The 15,140-nt window shown below is 42.9% G+C and overlaps 1 long non-coding RNA gene across 1 annotated transcript; it reads left to right on the forward strand.

Moving 5' to 3' along the window:
* The first annotated feature begins 9,423 nt into the window (after positions 1–9,423).
* LOC142829699 (uncharacterized) lies at positions 9,424–15,140 on the forward strand. Its single transcript, XR_016349373.1, has 3 exons — positions 9,424–10,413; positions 12,491–12,634; positions 13,342–15,140. It is a non-coding gene; the product is annotated as an uncharacterized LOC142829699 (long non-coding RNA).

A 15,140-nucleotide genomic window follows, 5' to 3' on the forward strand; every position in this document is an offset into this window, starting at 1 on the left:
TCCTTCCGTGGGCGCCCACACACCCCTCCACGCGCCCTCCTCCCGCGCGCTGGTCCCGCTCATTGGCCCAGACCGGGAGGAGGGGAGGGGCACGCGGCACCCCCTGTCTCGGATTGGCTGAGGGGCGGAGTTAGCCCTCGCCGTTCATCAGGTCGGTTTTTCAGACGATGCACTTTCCAAAACCCTGATTCTTCCGCCGGTCCCAGATAAAGGAGTCTCGCGACCCACTGCAGTCTCTGAGGCCCCAGAGAGAAAGGCCAGAAGGGAAAACATTCAGCATGTCGTTAGTGGCACCGGCGGGATTTTTTAAGGTAGGTTGGGTGTGACTAGAGGGATGCATATGCGGGTGGCGGAGGGATCTCCACTGGAGGCAAGACGTGTGAGAGGGCAGCTTATACGTGCGGTTAGCGGCGTACTCAGATATAGCACAGGGGGAGGGGGGCTCTTGCGGAGCTGTTCTGCGCAAGCGCACATTGCCAAAGCGCACCTGCGGGGGAGCTGCGGAGGTCTCTGCGCATGGGCATTCAGGGAAGGGCTTGACGCCTACTGATGGAATGCTCTACCCATGCGCATTAGAAGGAAGGCTGATGCCTGGGGAAGAATGAAAACGAGGCTGAGGTGTCTTATAGGCGGCCATCTTGTGTAGCAGCCTTGAAGGCTATTGGAGAGCTTTTTTGGCTTGGGGTCTTGCACAAAGGCTGGGCCTTAATGTTAAGCCATAGCTGTGAGGCAGCCAGGGCGCTTATGGGTGGCAAGTCGGTTGGATACTTTAGAAAGGAGGGAAAGGAGTTGATGGGCACAACACATGTTTTGGGTGAGAGAAGTAACATGGTCGTCAAGCTAATTGCTGGAAGCAAGCTCCCCACAGACCAAAACACACCAACTCAAAGCAATGCCAAGCTTGGAAACATACCTCTGTGACTACGCTAATCGACGCCAACCATTGGCCATCAGCCATTAAACATCAATTGGTATTACACAAGCATCTCACAGCACGTAGTACATCACATGCAATGCATTAAATGCCCCCAACAGCTATGTGAGTGAACTGATACTCGCTACACTCTGGAATAAACTCTTACCGGAAAAGAATAAACGATAAAAAATACACAGCATTAGGTAAACACTTCTCACACTTATCTGTATGTCACCCTCTCAGTCCTCAACCTCAAAAGAAACATACACAACACCTTCAAAAGATATGTGAAGTCATAACTTTGCTAAACAATAAAAGTCATGGGCTGAATAGAGACACTGGAATTATGGTTTGTAATAGAAATCTTAAACCCAATAAAGGCACCCCCTGTCTTTTTTTCTTTTCCCCCCTTATGACTGGAGAAGTGTTAACTGCCCACTTGAATGGTTCCTTGAAATATGTGTTAACTACCTATGGTAAACAATTTTTTCCACTTTGTATTTAGCTGAGACGCTCTGAGTAGAAGATGGCAGCCTTCACAGGGCCCACTCTGTAAAGTGAGAATTCACAATAAATGCCATTAACTTGGAGACTGAACATCTCTCAGTGATTTCCTAGTCATCAGGGAAGCAATTCAACAAATCCTAAAGTTCCTCCTCAGGATTATACAAGGTGCCAAATAGACCCTGGAATAAGGATCCTGCAACTTAATGTTGAAGGACACTCAATGGCAAAATGTGAGTACCTTGGAAATTTGCTGAAGACATACAACACTGATATTGCAAGAGACACATATTGGCAATGACCAACAGAGTAGACGTTACCAACTTTATGGACACAACCTAGCAACTAGTCGTTATCATCCTAAATTTGGCTTGGCAATATACATCATGGACATCATCACAAATTTTAATCTTATTCCATTAACCAAAGAGAAGACCACATTTATCACAACTATCAAAATAGGAGGGCTCCAGGTAACCAACATCTATAAGGTCCCTGTCACAAGATGGCTAAAACCAGCACTGCCAAGCACTCCCATTCCATGCATCTATGCAGGTGATTTTAATAGTCAGTATACTATGTGGGGCTTTTAAAAAATGAAACCAAAAGGAAAGATGTCATGGACAAGATTTACAACTAATCTATAAACTAAAAGAACAATCAACATTCCAATCAAGCCATTGGCTATGTGGACATAATCCAGACCTAACATGAGTCTAAAAGCCAATGTGGTAACCTTTTCATAACATGTGAAGTACTATTGGCATTTCTAAACAACCCTCCCAGGGCTATAGTGATCTACATAGGCATTGAAATTCCTGTGTTCTTTCCAAAACAGGTATTGCTGAATTTTGCTAAAGCTGATTGGGATGCCTATGAATAGACTGAGAAAACTGTTGCAAGGTTTCCAGCAAGACCGATATGCTATCAACTGTTCAGAGGGCTCCTGAAAATAGCAGGAAAGAAGAACGTTTCCCAAGGCTTCTGGAAAAAGCAAATGCCCTGTTAGATGACAGAGATGCAGGAGTTGCTCCAGCAATACAATCAGACCAGCAATTCTCATACTGCAAAAGCCTTGCTACACTCACTTGATGCAGTAAGATGCCAGCACTGGCTTGATTGTGTGCAAAACCTTGATTTTACATATTCAAGTCATCAAGCCTGAACACTGCTACAATGTCTTGGGTCCATTAATCCCACAAAGTACTAGCCACCAAAAACTGGCCAAGCTCAATAGAATCGTAGGGTTGGAAGAGACCTCAGGAGGTCATCAAGTCCAATCGCTGGCCCAAAGCAGGACCAACCCCAAATAAATCATCCCAGACAGGGTTTTCGTCTCCAAACTAGTGGAGACCACAAAAGGACCACTTGATAAACACACAAGAAGTGAAGTGTGTGAAATGATGTTCTTGGGGGAGCATCGTGTAACCCCCATATTCCTAATTTTTTATATAATCATGTTCTTATGTATAAAGCATGCCTTGTAAGGTATCGGGGAAAGGTTATGATCTGCTGAAAATAATTTCTCTATCAATATATGTATATCATTAATACATATGAAATTATGAGAATTGTGTTGTATGGCTGTTACCAAAACGTGTTATAAGTTGGGGAATCAGCCAGATATTACTTCCCCAGAGGCAAGAGCAAAGAAAGTAACCAATGTTCATGCAGGGTGTCAAAGAACCCATCAATAGCCATTGTCCAGCAAAAGAATTACAATTCAATGTCTCACTTGCCTGAAGCCACACCAAGGAAATTACTCAACCTTTCCTGGAGACTCAGCAATGCCCCCCAGACATGCCTGGACTTGTTTTCTCCAAGCACATGGACTGACTGTATAAAACAGAACAAGTCCCAGAACTGATCTCTGCAGTACCTCACTTGTTATGCCCTTCCAGCATAACTATGATCCATTGATAACTACTCTCTGGGAATGGTTATCCAAGCTATGCACCCACCTTATAGTAGCTCCATCTAGAATGTATTACCCTAGTTTGTTAATGAGAAGCTCATGTGAGACTATATCAAATGCCCTACTAAGGTCTAGATAAAGATAATGGAGCAAATAATTAAGGAAACCATTTGCAAACATCTAGAAGATAATAAGGTGATAAATAACAGCATGGATTTATAAAGAACAAACTATGTCAAACCAACCTGATGGCTTTCTTTGTAAGGATAACAAGCTGTGTGGATAAGGGGAAAGGGGCATATGTGGTAAGAAGTCCTCCAGCTCAACATTATTTTGACATTATGTCAAAATAACTGCTTGTAGTGTAGACATGGACTACATTATTCCAGAATAACAGTGTTGTGTAGACGTGCCATAATTCCCTGAGTTGTCCTTGTTTTCCTTTTTTTAGATGGGCACTATATTTGCCCTTTTCCTATCTTCTAGAATTTCTCCATATTCCATGACTTTTCAAAGATAATAGCTAATGTCTTAGATAACTCTTCGATTAGTTCCTTGAGTATTCTAGGATTGTAGAAAATAGAGAAAGAACTGCCCAAGATAGAGAACTGATTATAGAAGCAGAAAACCCAAAATGCATACCTTTTTTGAGTTCTTCCCATCATAAAGGAATATGGGAGGGCCACTCTCCTTCGGTCGCTTGCTGTTCATCTAAGTCATGGATTTCATCATATCCTGCAGTTGTCTATTGAAGATTGGCTATTTCCACTATTTCTGTGGCTTCTGTTGCTCTTGTATCGGATAAGTGATTTCCATTTTAGCTAATTCCTTGTACTTTTTCCACTAGTTTCATGCTTTAGGGTTTCATGTCTCATAATTCTCCCACGCCTGCCCCCTTTAAATAACAATAAACTGAAATTATTTTTAAAAAACATTGAAATATTTAAAATTATTTTATGTAGATTGCCAAAATGCAGACACTCCTGGAATACATGGTCTGATGGACTAATTAGCACACTACACACAAGAAAAGCTTTAGTAGACCCTACTAAGCTCTGTGCATGCTTTCAGAGAACCCACCTGGATCTGATTTGCTGTAGCCAAGAGTCCAGACCTGCTACAACTTGGGGAGGGAGCCTCTCTCTAGCACAAAACCAGCTCTGGGCTGGACCTGCTGGGGCAGAGGCACCCTTTCTTTAGTCTCAACTCAGTCCTAGAGCTGCCACAGTGGGAGGAGGTACCTGTCCCAGCCATCCAAGGTGCTGCTGCAAGGAAAGAGAGCTGGAGGGAGTCATCTCTCCCTGCCATTGCCTCAGGGTAGCCTGCATCCCAAACTTTAAATCCCTGGCTATACCCCAAAGACTGCACTCTCAGACTGAGCCATCACATCCCTACACCATAACCTTTCCTCACACAATGTATTGTCAACCTGTGGAACTTCTTGCTAGAGGATGTTGTGAAGGCCAAGACTGTAACAGATTTTAAAAAAGGACTAGATAAGTTCATGGAGGATAGATCCTTCAGTGACTATTAGCCCCTTCTTGTGCAAGAAAAACTCTCTTCCTGAATACCGTTATTCCTGAAAATAATTGGCATAGCAGCATTGCACAAGAGGGTTTTTCTTGAGCCAGAAGGAGCAGTGTAGACAGCTCCTTCTGGCACAAGAGCCTCTTCTGCAAAATGGCGGCTCATTAGGTATGCAAATAAGGGTCGGCAATATTCCACGCTTAGTCTCATTTGCATATTTCTCACGCAAGAAGCCGCGAGTGTAGACATAGCCTAGTTGTTTGGGGATAAAGAGCAATATGGATAATGTAATAATGGATAAATAGGGGTTTTACTAATGTTTTTATTACATTTGAAGGTAAAAGGACAAGTTCCTGTCTCACTATGAGTCACTTTCTCTTCTGTGAACCCACATCCTAGGTATTCCCTCAGTTTCTGAGTGGTGGAGGGAAAATGTGCCATGTTAGGTTAATTTCCCCTGAAGCAGAAGGATCTCCAGATGCTTTACATACATTAATGACTTAATCCAACATATCTCTTTGCAGCAGACATGTATTGTTATTCCTGTTCTACAGGAAGGGATATGGAAAGGTTAAGGATGAATGTCTCAGAAGTAACTTTCCATCCTGCTTGTGAGACACTTTGAGCCTGATGTTCAGAGGTGCTGAGCACCCCAGCACTCCCATTGACTTCAGCTGGAGCTTTGAGTGCTCACAGTTTCTGATATTTAGGTCTCTGTTGTCTCAAGTTGGTCATCCAAAGCCAAACATGCTGGCATCAGTGTTTTGCTCAAGCTCATGCAATGAGTCACTGAAAGTGGAGAGTGGAACAATAAGATATATGATTCCCAAGGCCTGCTGCAAACCTCTTGACCATGCCCCTTTTTATTCAGATAGGTATTTCTGAGTCTCTCTCTGCTAGTGGCAATAGTTCTGAAACACATGAATCTATGACAGAACTGGAAATAAAAACCAAGGAATGTTGACTGGTGTGAATAAAGAAGAGTTATTTATTCCTTCCCATAATACAAGAACTAGGGGTCATCAAATGAAATTAATAGGTAGCAGTTTTAAAACAAAAAGAAGTACTTTTTCACACAATGCAAAGTCAACCTGTGGAACTCCTTGCCAGAGGATGTTGTGAAGGCCAACACTGTTACAGAGTTCAAAAACGAACTAGATACATTCATGAAGGATAGGTCTGTCAAAGGCTATTAGCTAGGATAGGCAGGGATGGTGTCCTTAGCCTCTGTTTATAAGAAGCTAGGAATGGACAACAGAGCACTTGATGATTATGTGTTCTGTTTGTTCCATCTGGGGCACCTGGCATTGGCCACTGTCAGAAGATGGAATACTGAGCTAGATGAACCTTTGGACTGTCCCCGTGTGGCCATTCTTATAACTCTCCCCCTGTGTTGTAACAGCAATTCTTCTAAGACATTCACTTCTACATATCAAGCCCGTATGTTTCTCACCTACCAGTTCAGAAAGGAGACGTGAGGACTTCAAGCTCATGCATAAATTTCACTCCTTTGCATTTCTGGACCTTACGCACCATTTCTTCTTTTCACCCTCCCAGTGGTTTAATTGATTAGAAGCATCGGAGCATCAGAAGTAGAAATCAGGAGTCAGATATATGTAAATCCAATAAATTATTCTGAACAGAAATTACAGCTCTCATAGGGTTCACCTACACAGCAGAGCTTAACTCGAAATAAGTTATGCAAATTGAGCTACACCAATTACACAGCTAATTTCAAAATAGCTTATTTTGAAATTGGGAGCATCTACAGAGGTCTTATTTTGAAACAAAGCACTCTTCCTCCGACTTCCCTTACACCTCGTATAATGAGGGTTACAGGAATTGGAGTAAGAAGTCCTCCAGCTTCAAAGTATTTAGACATTATTTTGGAATGACTGCCTGCTGTATAGATGCTGACTAAGTTATTTAGAAATAACGTTAGTTATTTCGAAATAATATTGCTGTGTAGACATACCCAGAGAGATACATATGCTTCTTGGAAGGGCTTAACTCATCTATTTACCTGTAACACTGATCTTCTCTTTCTGTTACTTTCAGGTTCTATTTTGGCCATACAATCAAACCTGTGCAGAAATACAGGTTGAACCTCTCTAGTCCAGCACCCTTGTGACCTGACCAGTTCAGAAACAGATAAATTTCTGGACCACAGGAAGTCAGTATTGTCTAGAAGCATTACCAACACTTCCACCCTATCCTGGGATGTTAGAAGACATTTATGGGTAAATTGGAGCTAAGTAACAGCACAGAAAACTTAGAACCAAAACTTTATGCGTCCACAGGAAATTTGGCCACACCCATGAAAAGCAGACACCCAGTTAACTATTATCATTCCGGATGACAGATGTTTCCAGACCAGAGAGTTCTGGACTAGGGATTTTCAACCTGTATATATCTTCCTGATTTACATAAGAAGCCTTGGAAACTTTCAAATGTCCTACTTAAATTCTATCATAAGCTTTTCCTGGTGCTTAGGACTTAGCACAGGAGTCGGCAGCCTTTTCAAACCAAAGAGCCAAACTACATCAAAATTCAGAACAAGTGGCCAACAAAGAGCCATATAAGATGGTCAATTTTCATGACTGAAAATATACAAATTAATATTAATATTCACAGGTAAGTGAAGAACATGGAGACTTGGGAGATGAGTCAGAAATGGGAGGGAGTGTGGGCTATAATAGCAGAGAGAAAGGAGGGACAAGGCAGAACTGGGAGGCAAAATCAAATAGTATCCTAGATGCCTATATACAAATGCAAGAATATGGGTAATAAACAGGAAGAACTGGAAGTGGTAATAAATAAATACAACAATAACATCATTGGCATCACAGAGACTTGGTGGGATAACATACATGATTGGAATATTGGTATAGAAGGGTACAGCTTACTCAGGAAGGACAGGCGGGGGAAAAAGGAAGGAGGTGTTGCCTTATATATTAAAAATGTACACACTTGGATTGAGGTGGAGACGGACGTGTTGAGAGTCTCTGGGTTAAACTAAAAGGGGTAAAAAACATGGGTGATGTCATGCTAGGGGTCTACTACAGGCCACCTATCCAGGCAGAAGAGGTGGATGAGGCTTTTTTTAAACAACTAACTAAATCATCCAAAGAGCAGGATTTGGTGGTGATGGGGGACTTCAACTATCCAGATATATGTTGGGAAACTAACACAGAGGGGCACAGACTATCCAATAAGTTCTTGTCTTGCATTGAAGACAACTTTTTATTTCAGGAAGTTGAAAAAGCTACTGGGGGGAAGCTGTTCGAGATCTGACTTTAACAAATAGGGAGGAACTGGTTGAGAATTTGAAAATGGAAGGCAGCTTGGGTGAAAGTGATCAGGAAATCATAGAGTTTGTGATTCTAAGGTATGGTACAAGGGAGAACAGCAAATTAGAGACAATGGATTTCAGGAAGGCAGATTTTGGTAAGCTCAGAGAGCTGGTAGGTAAGGTCCCATGGGAGGCAAGACTGAGGGGGAAAAACAACTGAAGAGAGTTGGCAGTTTTTCAAAGAGACATTATTAAGGGCCCAAAAGCAAGCTATTCTGCTGCGTACGAAAGCTAGAAAATATGGCAAAAGACCACCTTGGCTTAACCAGGAGATCTTGCATCATCTAAAAATAAAAAAGGAGTCATATAAAAAATGGAAACCAGGACAAATTACAAAGGATGAATATAGGCAAATAATGCAGGAATGTAGGGGCAAGATTAGAAAGGCAAAGGCACAAAATGAGCTCAAACTAGCTACAGACATAAAGGGAAACAAGAAGACATTCTATAAATACATTAGAAGCAAGAGGAAGACCAAGGACAGGGTAGTCCCATTGCTCAGTGAGGAGGGAGAAACAGTAACAGGAAACTTGGAAATGGCAGAGATACTTAATGACTTTTTTGTTTCAGTCTTCATCAAGAAGTCTGATGAAGGGATGCCTAACATAGTGAATGCTAGTGGGAAGGTGGTAGGTACAGAAGATAAAATAAAAGAAGAACAAGTTAAAAATCACTTAGAAAAGTTAGATGTTTACAAATCACCAGGGCCTGATGAAATGCATCCTAGAATACTCAAGGAGCTGATAAAGGAGGTAGCTATCATCTTTGGAAAATCATGGAACACAGGAGAGATTCCGGAAGACTGGAATAGTGCCCGTCTATAAAAGGGTAATAAGAACAACCCAGGAAACTACAGACCAGTCAGTTTAACTTCTGTGCCAGAAAAGATAATGGAGCAAATAATTACGGAAATCATCTGTAAACACTTGGAAGATGATAAGGTGATAGGGAACAGCCAGCATGGATTTGTAAAGAACAAATCATGTCAAACCAATCTGATAGCTTTCTTTGATAGGATAACAAGTCTTGTGGATAAGGGAGAAGCGGTGGACGTGGTATACCTAGACTTTAGTAAGGTATTTGATACAGTCTCGCATGATATTCTTGTCAATAAACTAGGCAAATACAACTTAGCTGGGGCTACTAGAAGGTGGGTGCATAACTGGCTGGATAACCGTTCTCAGTTATCAATGGTTCACAATCCTGCTGGAAAGGTATAATAATTGGGGTTCTGCAGAGATCTGTTTTGGGACTGGTTCTGTTCAATATCTTCATCAACGATTTAGATATTTGCATAGAGAGTACACTTATTAATTTTGCAGATGATACCAAGCTGGGAGGGGTTGCAACTGCTGTGGAGGACCGGGTCATAATTCAAAATGATCTGGACAAATTGGATAAATGGTCTGAGGTAAACAGGATGAAGTTTAATAAGGATAAATGCAAAGTTCTCCACTTAGGAAGGAACAATCAGTTTCATATATACAGAATGGGAAGCGACTGTCTAGGAAGGAGAACGGCAGAAAGGGATCTAGCTGTTATAGTGGACCACAAGCTAAATATGAATCAACAGTGTGATGCTGTTGCAAAAAAAGCAAACATGATTCTGGGATGCATTAACAGGTGTGTTGTGAGCAAGACACAAGGAGTCATTCTTCCGCTCTACTCTGCGCTGATTAGGCCTCAGTTAGGGTACGTCTACACTACATGGCTCCGTTGACGGAGCCATGTAGATTTGTTTATTGGGCAAAGGGAAAGGAAGCGGCGATTTAAATGAAGCGGCAGCAGTGGATGGATGAGGGACTGGGTCAGGATCACTGCAGTCGGATCATGGCCTCCCTTCCTACCCATGCCGCAGCAGGAGGGGGGCCTGTGATGGAGAGCTCCCACCCTGCACTCGGAAAGCTCGGGGCGTGTGGAATCATGAGCAGGTCCATCGGGGGGACACGGGACCAGGCAACACCCCCCGGACCGGACCCGAGAGACACGGGGAGCACGACGCGGCAGCAGGGAACACTTGGGAGGCACGGGCAAATGATGTCACCAGCGGCTCAGGGGCATGGGCAGATGACGTCACCAGGGAACGACTCCGAGTCGCAGGGGCAATGACGCCAGGAGCCCCGCTGGAGGGGGATTTAAAAAGGAATCTCGCCAGCCAGGAGAGGAGGAGAGACCGAGAGACGCTTGAGCAGACGAACGGTGAGCAGGGGGGGCCAGAGTGGACCTACCCCTAGGGAGACGGAGTAGGAAGTGGCCCAGGGCAGAGTCGTGTACCCCTTGAGTGGGTTGGTTTAGGGGCAATACCCCAACCGCTGAGCAGGGATAGGTGATCCCTGCCTTAGGGCCCTGGGACAGGGTTCAGAGAGAGGGAGGGCCCGAACCCCCCTACTCCGTCCTCTGGAGTGAAACAAGCCCCACAGCTGGGCATGTGAGACTTAAAAACTGTGCCTCCTTGGAAAGTGCCGGGAGGCTGGGGTTTTCGTTCTGAAGCGCAAGACTGTGTCGGGATTATCGACACCGGGAGTGTTTATAATAAATAGGGTGGTGGGAGTAAACAACACATCGGGGCAGTGTGGTCCTTTACAGGGTCCGCTGCTAGCCTTTCTGCAGTAAACTGGGGACAGGATGCTGTGGTCAGATAGGGGCTGGGCCTTGATTGGGGCCTTTTTGGCCAGGTTGCTGCAGCTGGAGTCCAATGCCAGGCCACCGTGTCCAGGCTGTTGCAGCAGTCATGGGAAGCACAGCAGCTAGGGACAGACTGCAGCAGATGGGATGGGGCAGGAACTGGGCATGTCTCCTACAGCATGCCCTCAGCTGGCCCTTTAAACGATCAGAGTGCCCCAGCCAGCTCTTGCCACAGCACAGCCGGTTCTTACCGGGGCTCACTGCCTTACTTTCACCTCTGGTTACAGGTGAAATAGACAAAAATGACCGTCTTCACATGAGTAATTATGCATTTTTAAAACAGAATTAATTTTGCATTTTAATTTAAAAAGTTGCATGTGTTTTGGGAATGACAAAAGAGCCATATTTAGCTCTGTACCAAGCCATATTTGGCTTGAGAGCCATAAGTTGCTGACCCCGACTTAGCATTTTCTAAATAACACATATATGCCTCCCAACTGATTGTGAAGTATGTCCTCTCTGGGACTGTCAAAGCTGGGAGAGGTTCCATCAGAGGGAATGCCTTGTAGACACTTAGTATTTTCTGACCTGTTTCAAGGTCTGACACTGTCAGAGTGCCCTGTTAGTGGTTATTTTTTGTAATGGTCCTGGAGATCTGGCAACATTCAAGTGTCTGGGTCCCTGCCGCTATAAGATTCGCAACTCCACTTCTAGGCTGTGTCTACATCCTTTTCCGGAAAAGGGATGCTAATGAGACACTTTGGAATTCCAAATCCACAGGGGATTTAAATATCCCCTGCGGCATTTGCATTTACATGGCTGCTGCTTTTTTCCGGCTCGGGGTTTTTGCCGGAGAAAAGCGCCAGTATAGATGCGATTTTCCGGAAAATAAGCCCTTTTCCAGAAGATCCCTTATTCCTACTTGAAAGAATAAGGGATCTTCCGGAAAAGGGCTTATTTTCCAGAAAATCGCGTCTACACTGGCGCTTTTCTCCAGCAAAAACCCCGAGCCGGAAAAGAGCGGCAGCCATGTAAATGCAAATGCCGCGGGGGATATTTAAATCCCCCACAGATTTGCAATTCCGAAGTGTCTCATTAGCATCCCTTTTCCGGAAAGGGATGCCAATGTAGACACAGCCCTACAGTAAGGGATGTGTGTGTGTGTGAATCTGAGTCTGTTAAAACATGGTGCACCTATTTGGATCTGTGTCTTCTAAAATCATGACCAATTTCCCTTCAAAAGTTGGTTACCTGGTTTTTAAACCTTACCTGAGAGGAGGCTATCATTAGTGATGTGGGAAGGTGCAGTGTATTCACTCCTCCTTACATATTTTCTTATTTAATTTGAGAAACAAGGCTCAGATACTAGAGTGACAGAATCTATTCAGGATATTAAAATGTACCCGTCCCCATAGTATTCTGTGGAAGCTTGTGCAAAATGTCACATTAACATCGTATGACACCTGCAACATCTACAACCCTGAGTGTATAAACAAGCCCCAAAATGTTCCTGGAGCTTTAATCTTCTCCCTTTGTCTGTCTCCCCACTATGTCTTTGTGGACTAGATCAGCTGGTCCTTCAACAACAGAAAGGCTTTTAACAAGCAGAGCTTTTCTCCAAGGCTTTATTTTTGAACTCGTGTCTACACAGGTTATAACAAAAGGAAAGAGCAACTGTTACACAATACAGAATCAACCAAGCTTGTATGGGAGGCTAGGGGCAAAGGCTACTGCTCAGGCTGCATCTATCAATGCACACAAGATCTGAATACCTCTCTCCCTCTGTATTTACCAGGTAAGAATTTATATATTATCCAGGGTTTGCCCTGGCAACCTGGGCTTTTGGCCCCCAACTCTGCTTTATTACCCCATTCTACACTTGGGTGTGGTATGAATGTTAGTTAACTCTAACCAGGTTTGACTAATGCACCCTGTCACTTGCACCCTTAGTATTAGCTGTATTCTCCTGTTGTGTCATTGTTATGTTATATTTTAAGCTCCATGTGAAAAGTTATTTGTTTTATGTTGATGTCTACAAATCACTATACAGGCTTATAATATCATATACTTAATATCACATCATTCATAGTGATTGTGGAAAATGAAACTCCCACAATATATAGATGCACCCACCTCTTGAATGAGTGCTCTAGTTCTGGTTGCCCTGTTAGCCCAAGAGAGATTTAAGAAGCTTAACATATGAGGCCACTTAGAAGAAGAGCTCATTTGCATGCCTTTCCTCTGCCCAAATCTATCACTAGAGTGTTAAGACTAAAACTAACAGGATAGGGAGTAAATACAGCAAGATTTATTACACCAACATGGTCTTAAACAGAATTCTTGTAACAAAATTATCATGCACAAATACAAACAATAACAAAATGGCTTAGTGGTTAACAGTGAATGGGAAGGACTTGAGCTCCCAAGCCCACTAACCTGATACACTGGGATAACCAAAAGACAATACAAGGAGATTACAGTAGTGGCTCTATCTTGTCCTAGGCATGAGCCACAAATCTCCAAGGGATGGACCCTGACTGTTTCATGGAATGAATCTAACTGCACATGAGGATGATTCCAGAATCCTGGACAGAACCAATGAGACTGGAAATGCTGGACCACAGGAATGCTGGGAAACAGGATACAATGATCAGCCAGAGAATGGCTTATTTTCTTCTTTCTTCCATTCCCTGTGTATCCTCCTGAGTGGTAGTATGCAGACTTGAACCAGAAATGGAAATGGGTGTACAATGTAGGTAACCTTGTATCATATATTACAATCTAGGCCTAGCTTGAGCTCTTTCCATAGATTGGCAGTGTGGGAGTCTGGGAGACACTGGTTGTAGTTAAGATGGACACCCCCAGGTAACAGTGAGCAGAGACTAAAAAGATAAGTCCTGTTCTGTTTAGAAGAGAGAGAACTATGGGAAAGTATGAGAGAGATCTATAAAATCATGAAAAGTGTAGAAAAAGTTGGTGGAAAAGGTAATACAAACACCAGGACTCAACTGATTAAATTAATGGGAATCGGACTTAATACAAACAGGACTTTCACACAACATATAACCTGTGGAACTTATTCCCATGGGATATTGTAATGGCCAAAAAGTATAACTGGATTCAAAAAAGACCTAGATAAGTTCATGGAGGATAGGTCCATCAATGGCCATTAGCCAAAATAATCAGGGACGTACCTCTGGCTGGGGATGGCCTTGAACTTCTGACAGACGCTGGGAGGGGAAAGCAGGGACGATCATTCCATACTGCCTTGTTCTGTTCCTCCTGAAGCTTTTGCACTGGCCACTATTGGAGCTAGGATACTTGGCTAGATGGACCATTGGTCTGACCCAGTATGTTAGTTCTTAAGGTATGCTGAGAATTTCTTGCCAACATAAAAAAATGGCTACAGCTTTGCACCTCTTCAGATAGTACCATCCTACATATACTAATGAACCAGCCACAATATAGATTCCTGAGTTAAAGTGTGGGCTGCCTAGCACAATTGCTACTCTGAAATGAAAGAATTCATCCAGCAAGCAACCCTGTACCAAGCAACTGACCAATTTCTATATAAACCTCTGTACAGCTCTAAATCAGGTAACTCAATCTCCATGATCTTTGCTGTGATGCTGCACCCCTGTATTTTTATGGAAATGTAGTTTTGAATATTAATATTCATAATTCAAATATGCTTTATGCAAATTGGGGTATGTAACCTATCCTTAGAGATCTTGTAATCCCTTGAACGTGTATATTCTAGTTGCATGTATGTATCGTTCTTGTATGTGAAGTTAGAAATACAAAGTGTGGATCTGTTTATAATTCTAAATGTGCTGATGAAAGCCATTAGCAGTACTCAAGGAACATAAAGGCTCAGTGCTCAACTCAGTGATCTGTGAATAGTCTTGTTTTTTCTGAAACCCTGGATTATGGTTGGTCCTACAAAAACATGTGACCAGGCCACTTGGTGCTGAAATTCATACATTTTGTACTTTTCCACAGGAGTTGGTGGAATGGAACAAAGTCCTCCTGCCCTGGGGGAAAAGTACCTGGAAATAAAAGAACTCTAAGGACAGAGTTGGAGAGAAGCTACTAGACCTAAGCTCTGGCCTAAAAAGAATTTTGCCTGAAATAAGAACTAGGGTGAGAAATCATGATTTATAATAACTTCTCAGTGCATTAGGCTTAGTTAGCACATTCTGTTTTATTATGCTTAGTAACTTACTTTGATTTCTTTATTATCACTTGCAACCTCTTAAATCCTACTTTTTATACTTAATAAAATCACTTGTGTTTATTTT

This window comes from Pelodiscus sinensis, chromosome 4 (genome assembly GCF_052426305.1).
Source record: "Pelodiscus sinensis isolate ZL-2025 chromosome 4, ASM5242630v1, whole genome shotgun sequence".
Taxonomy (NCBI): Eukaryota; Metazoa; Chordata; order Testudines; family Trionychidae; genus Pelodiscus; species Pelodiscus sinensis.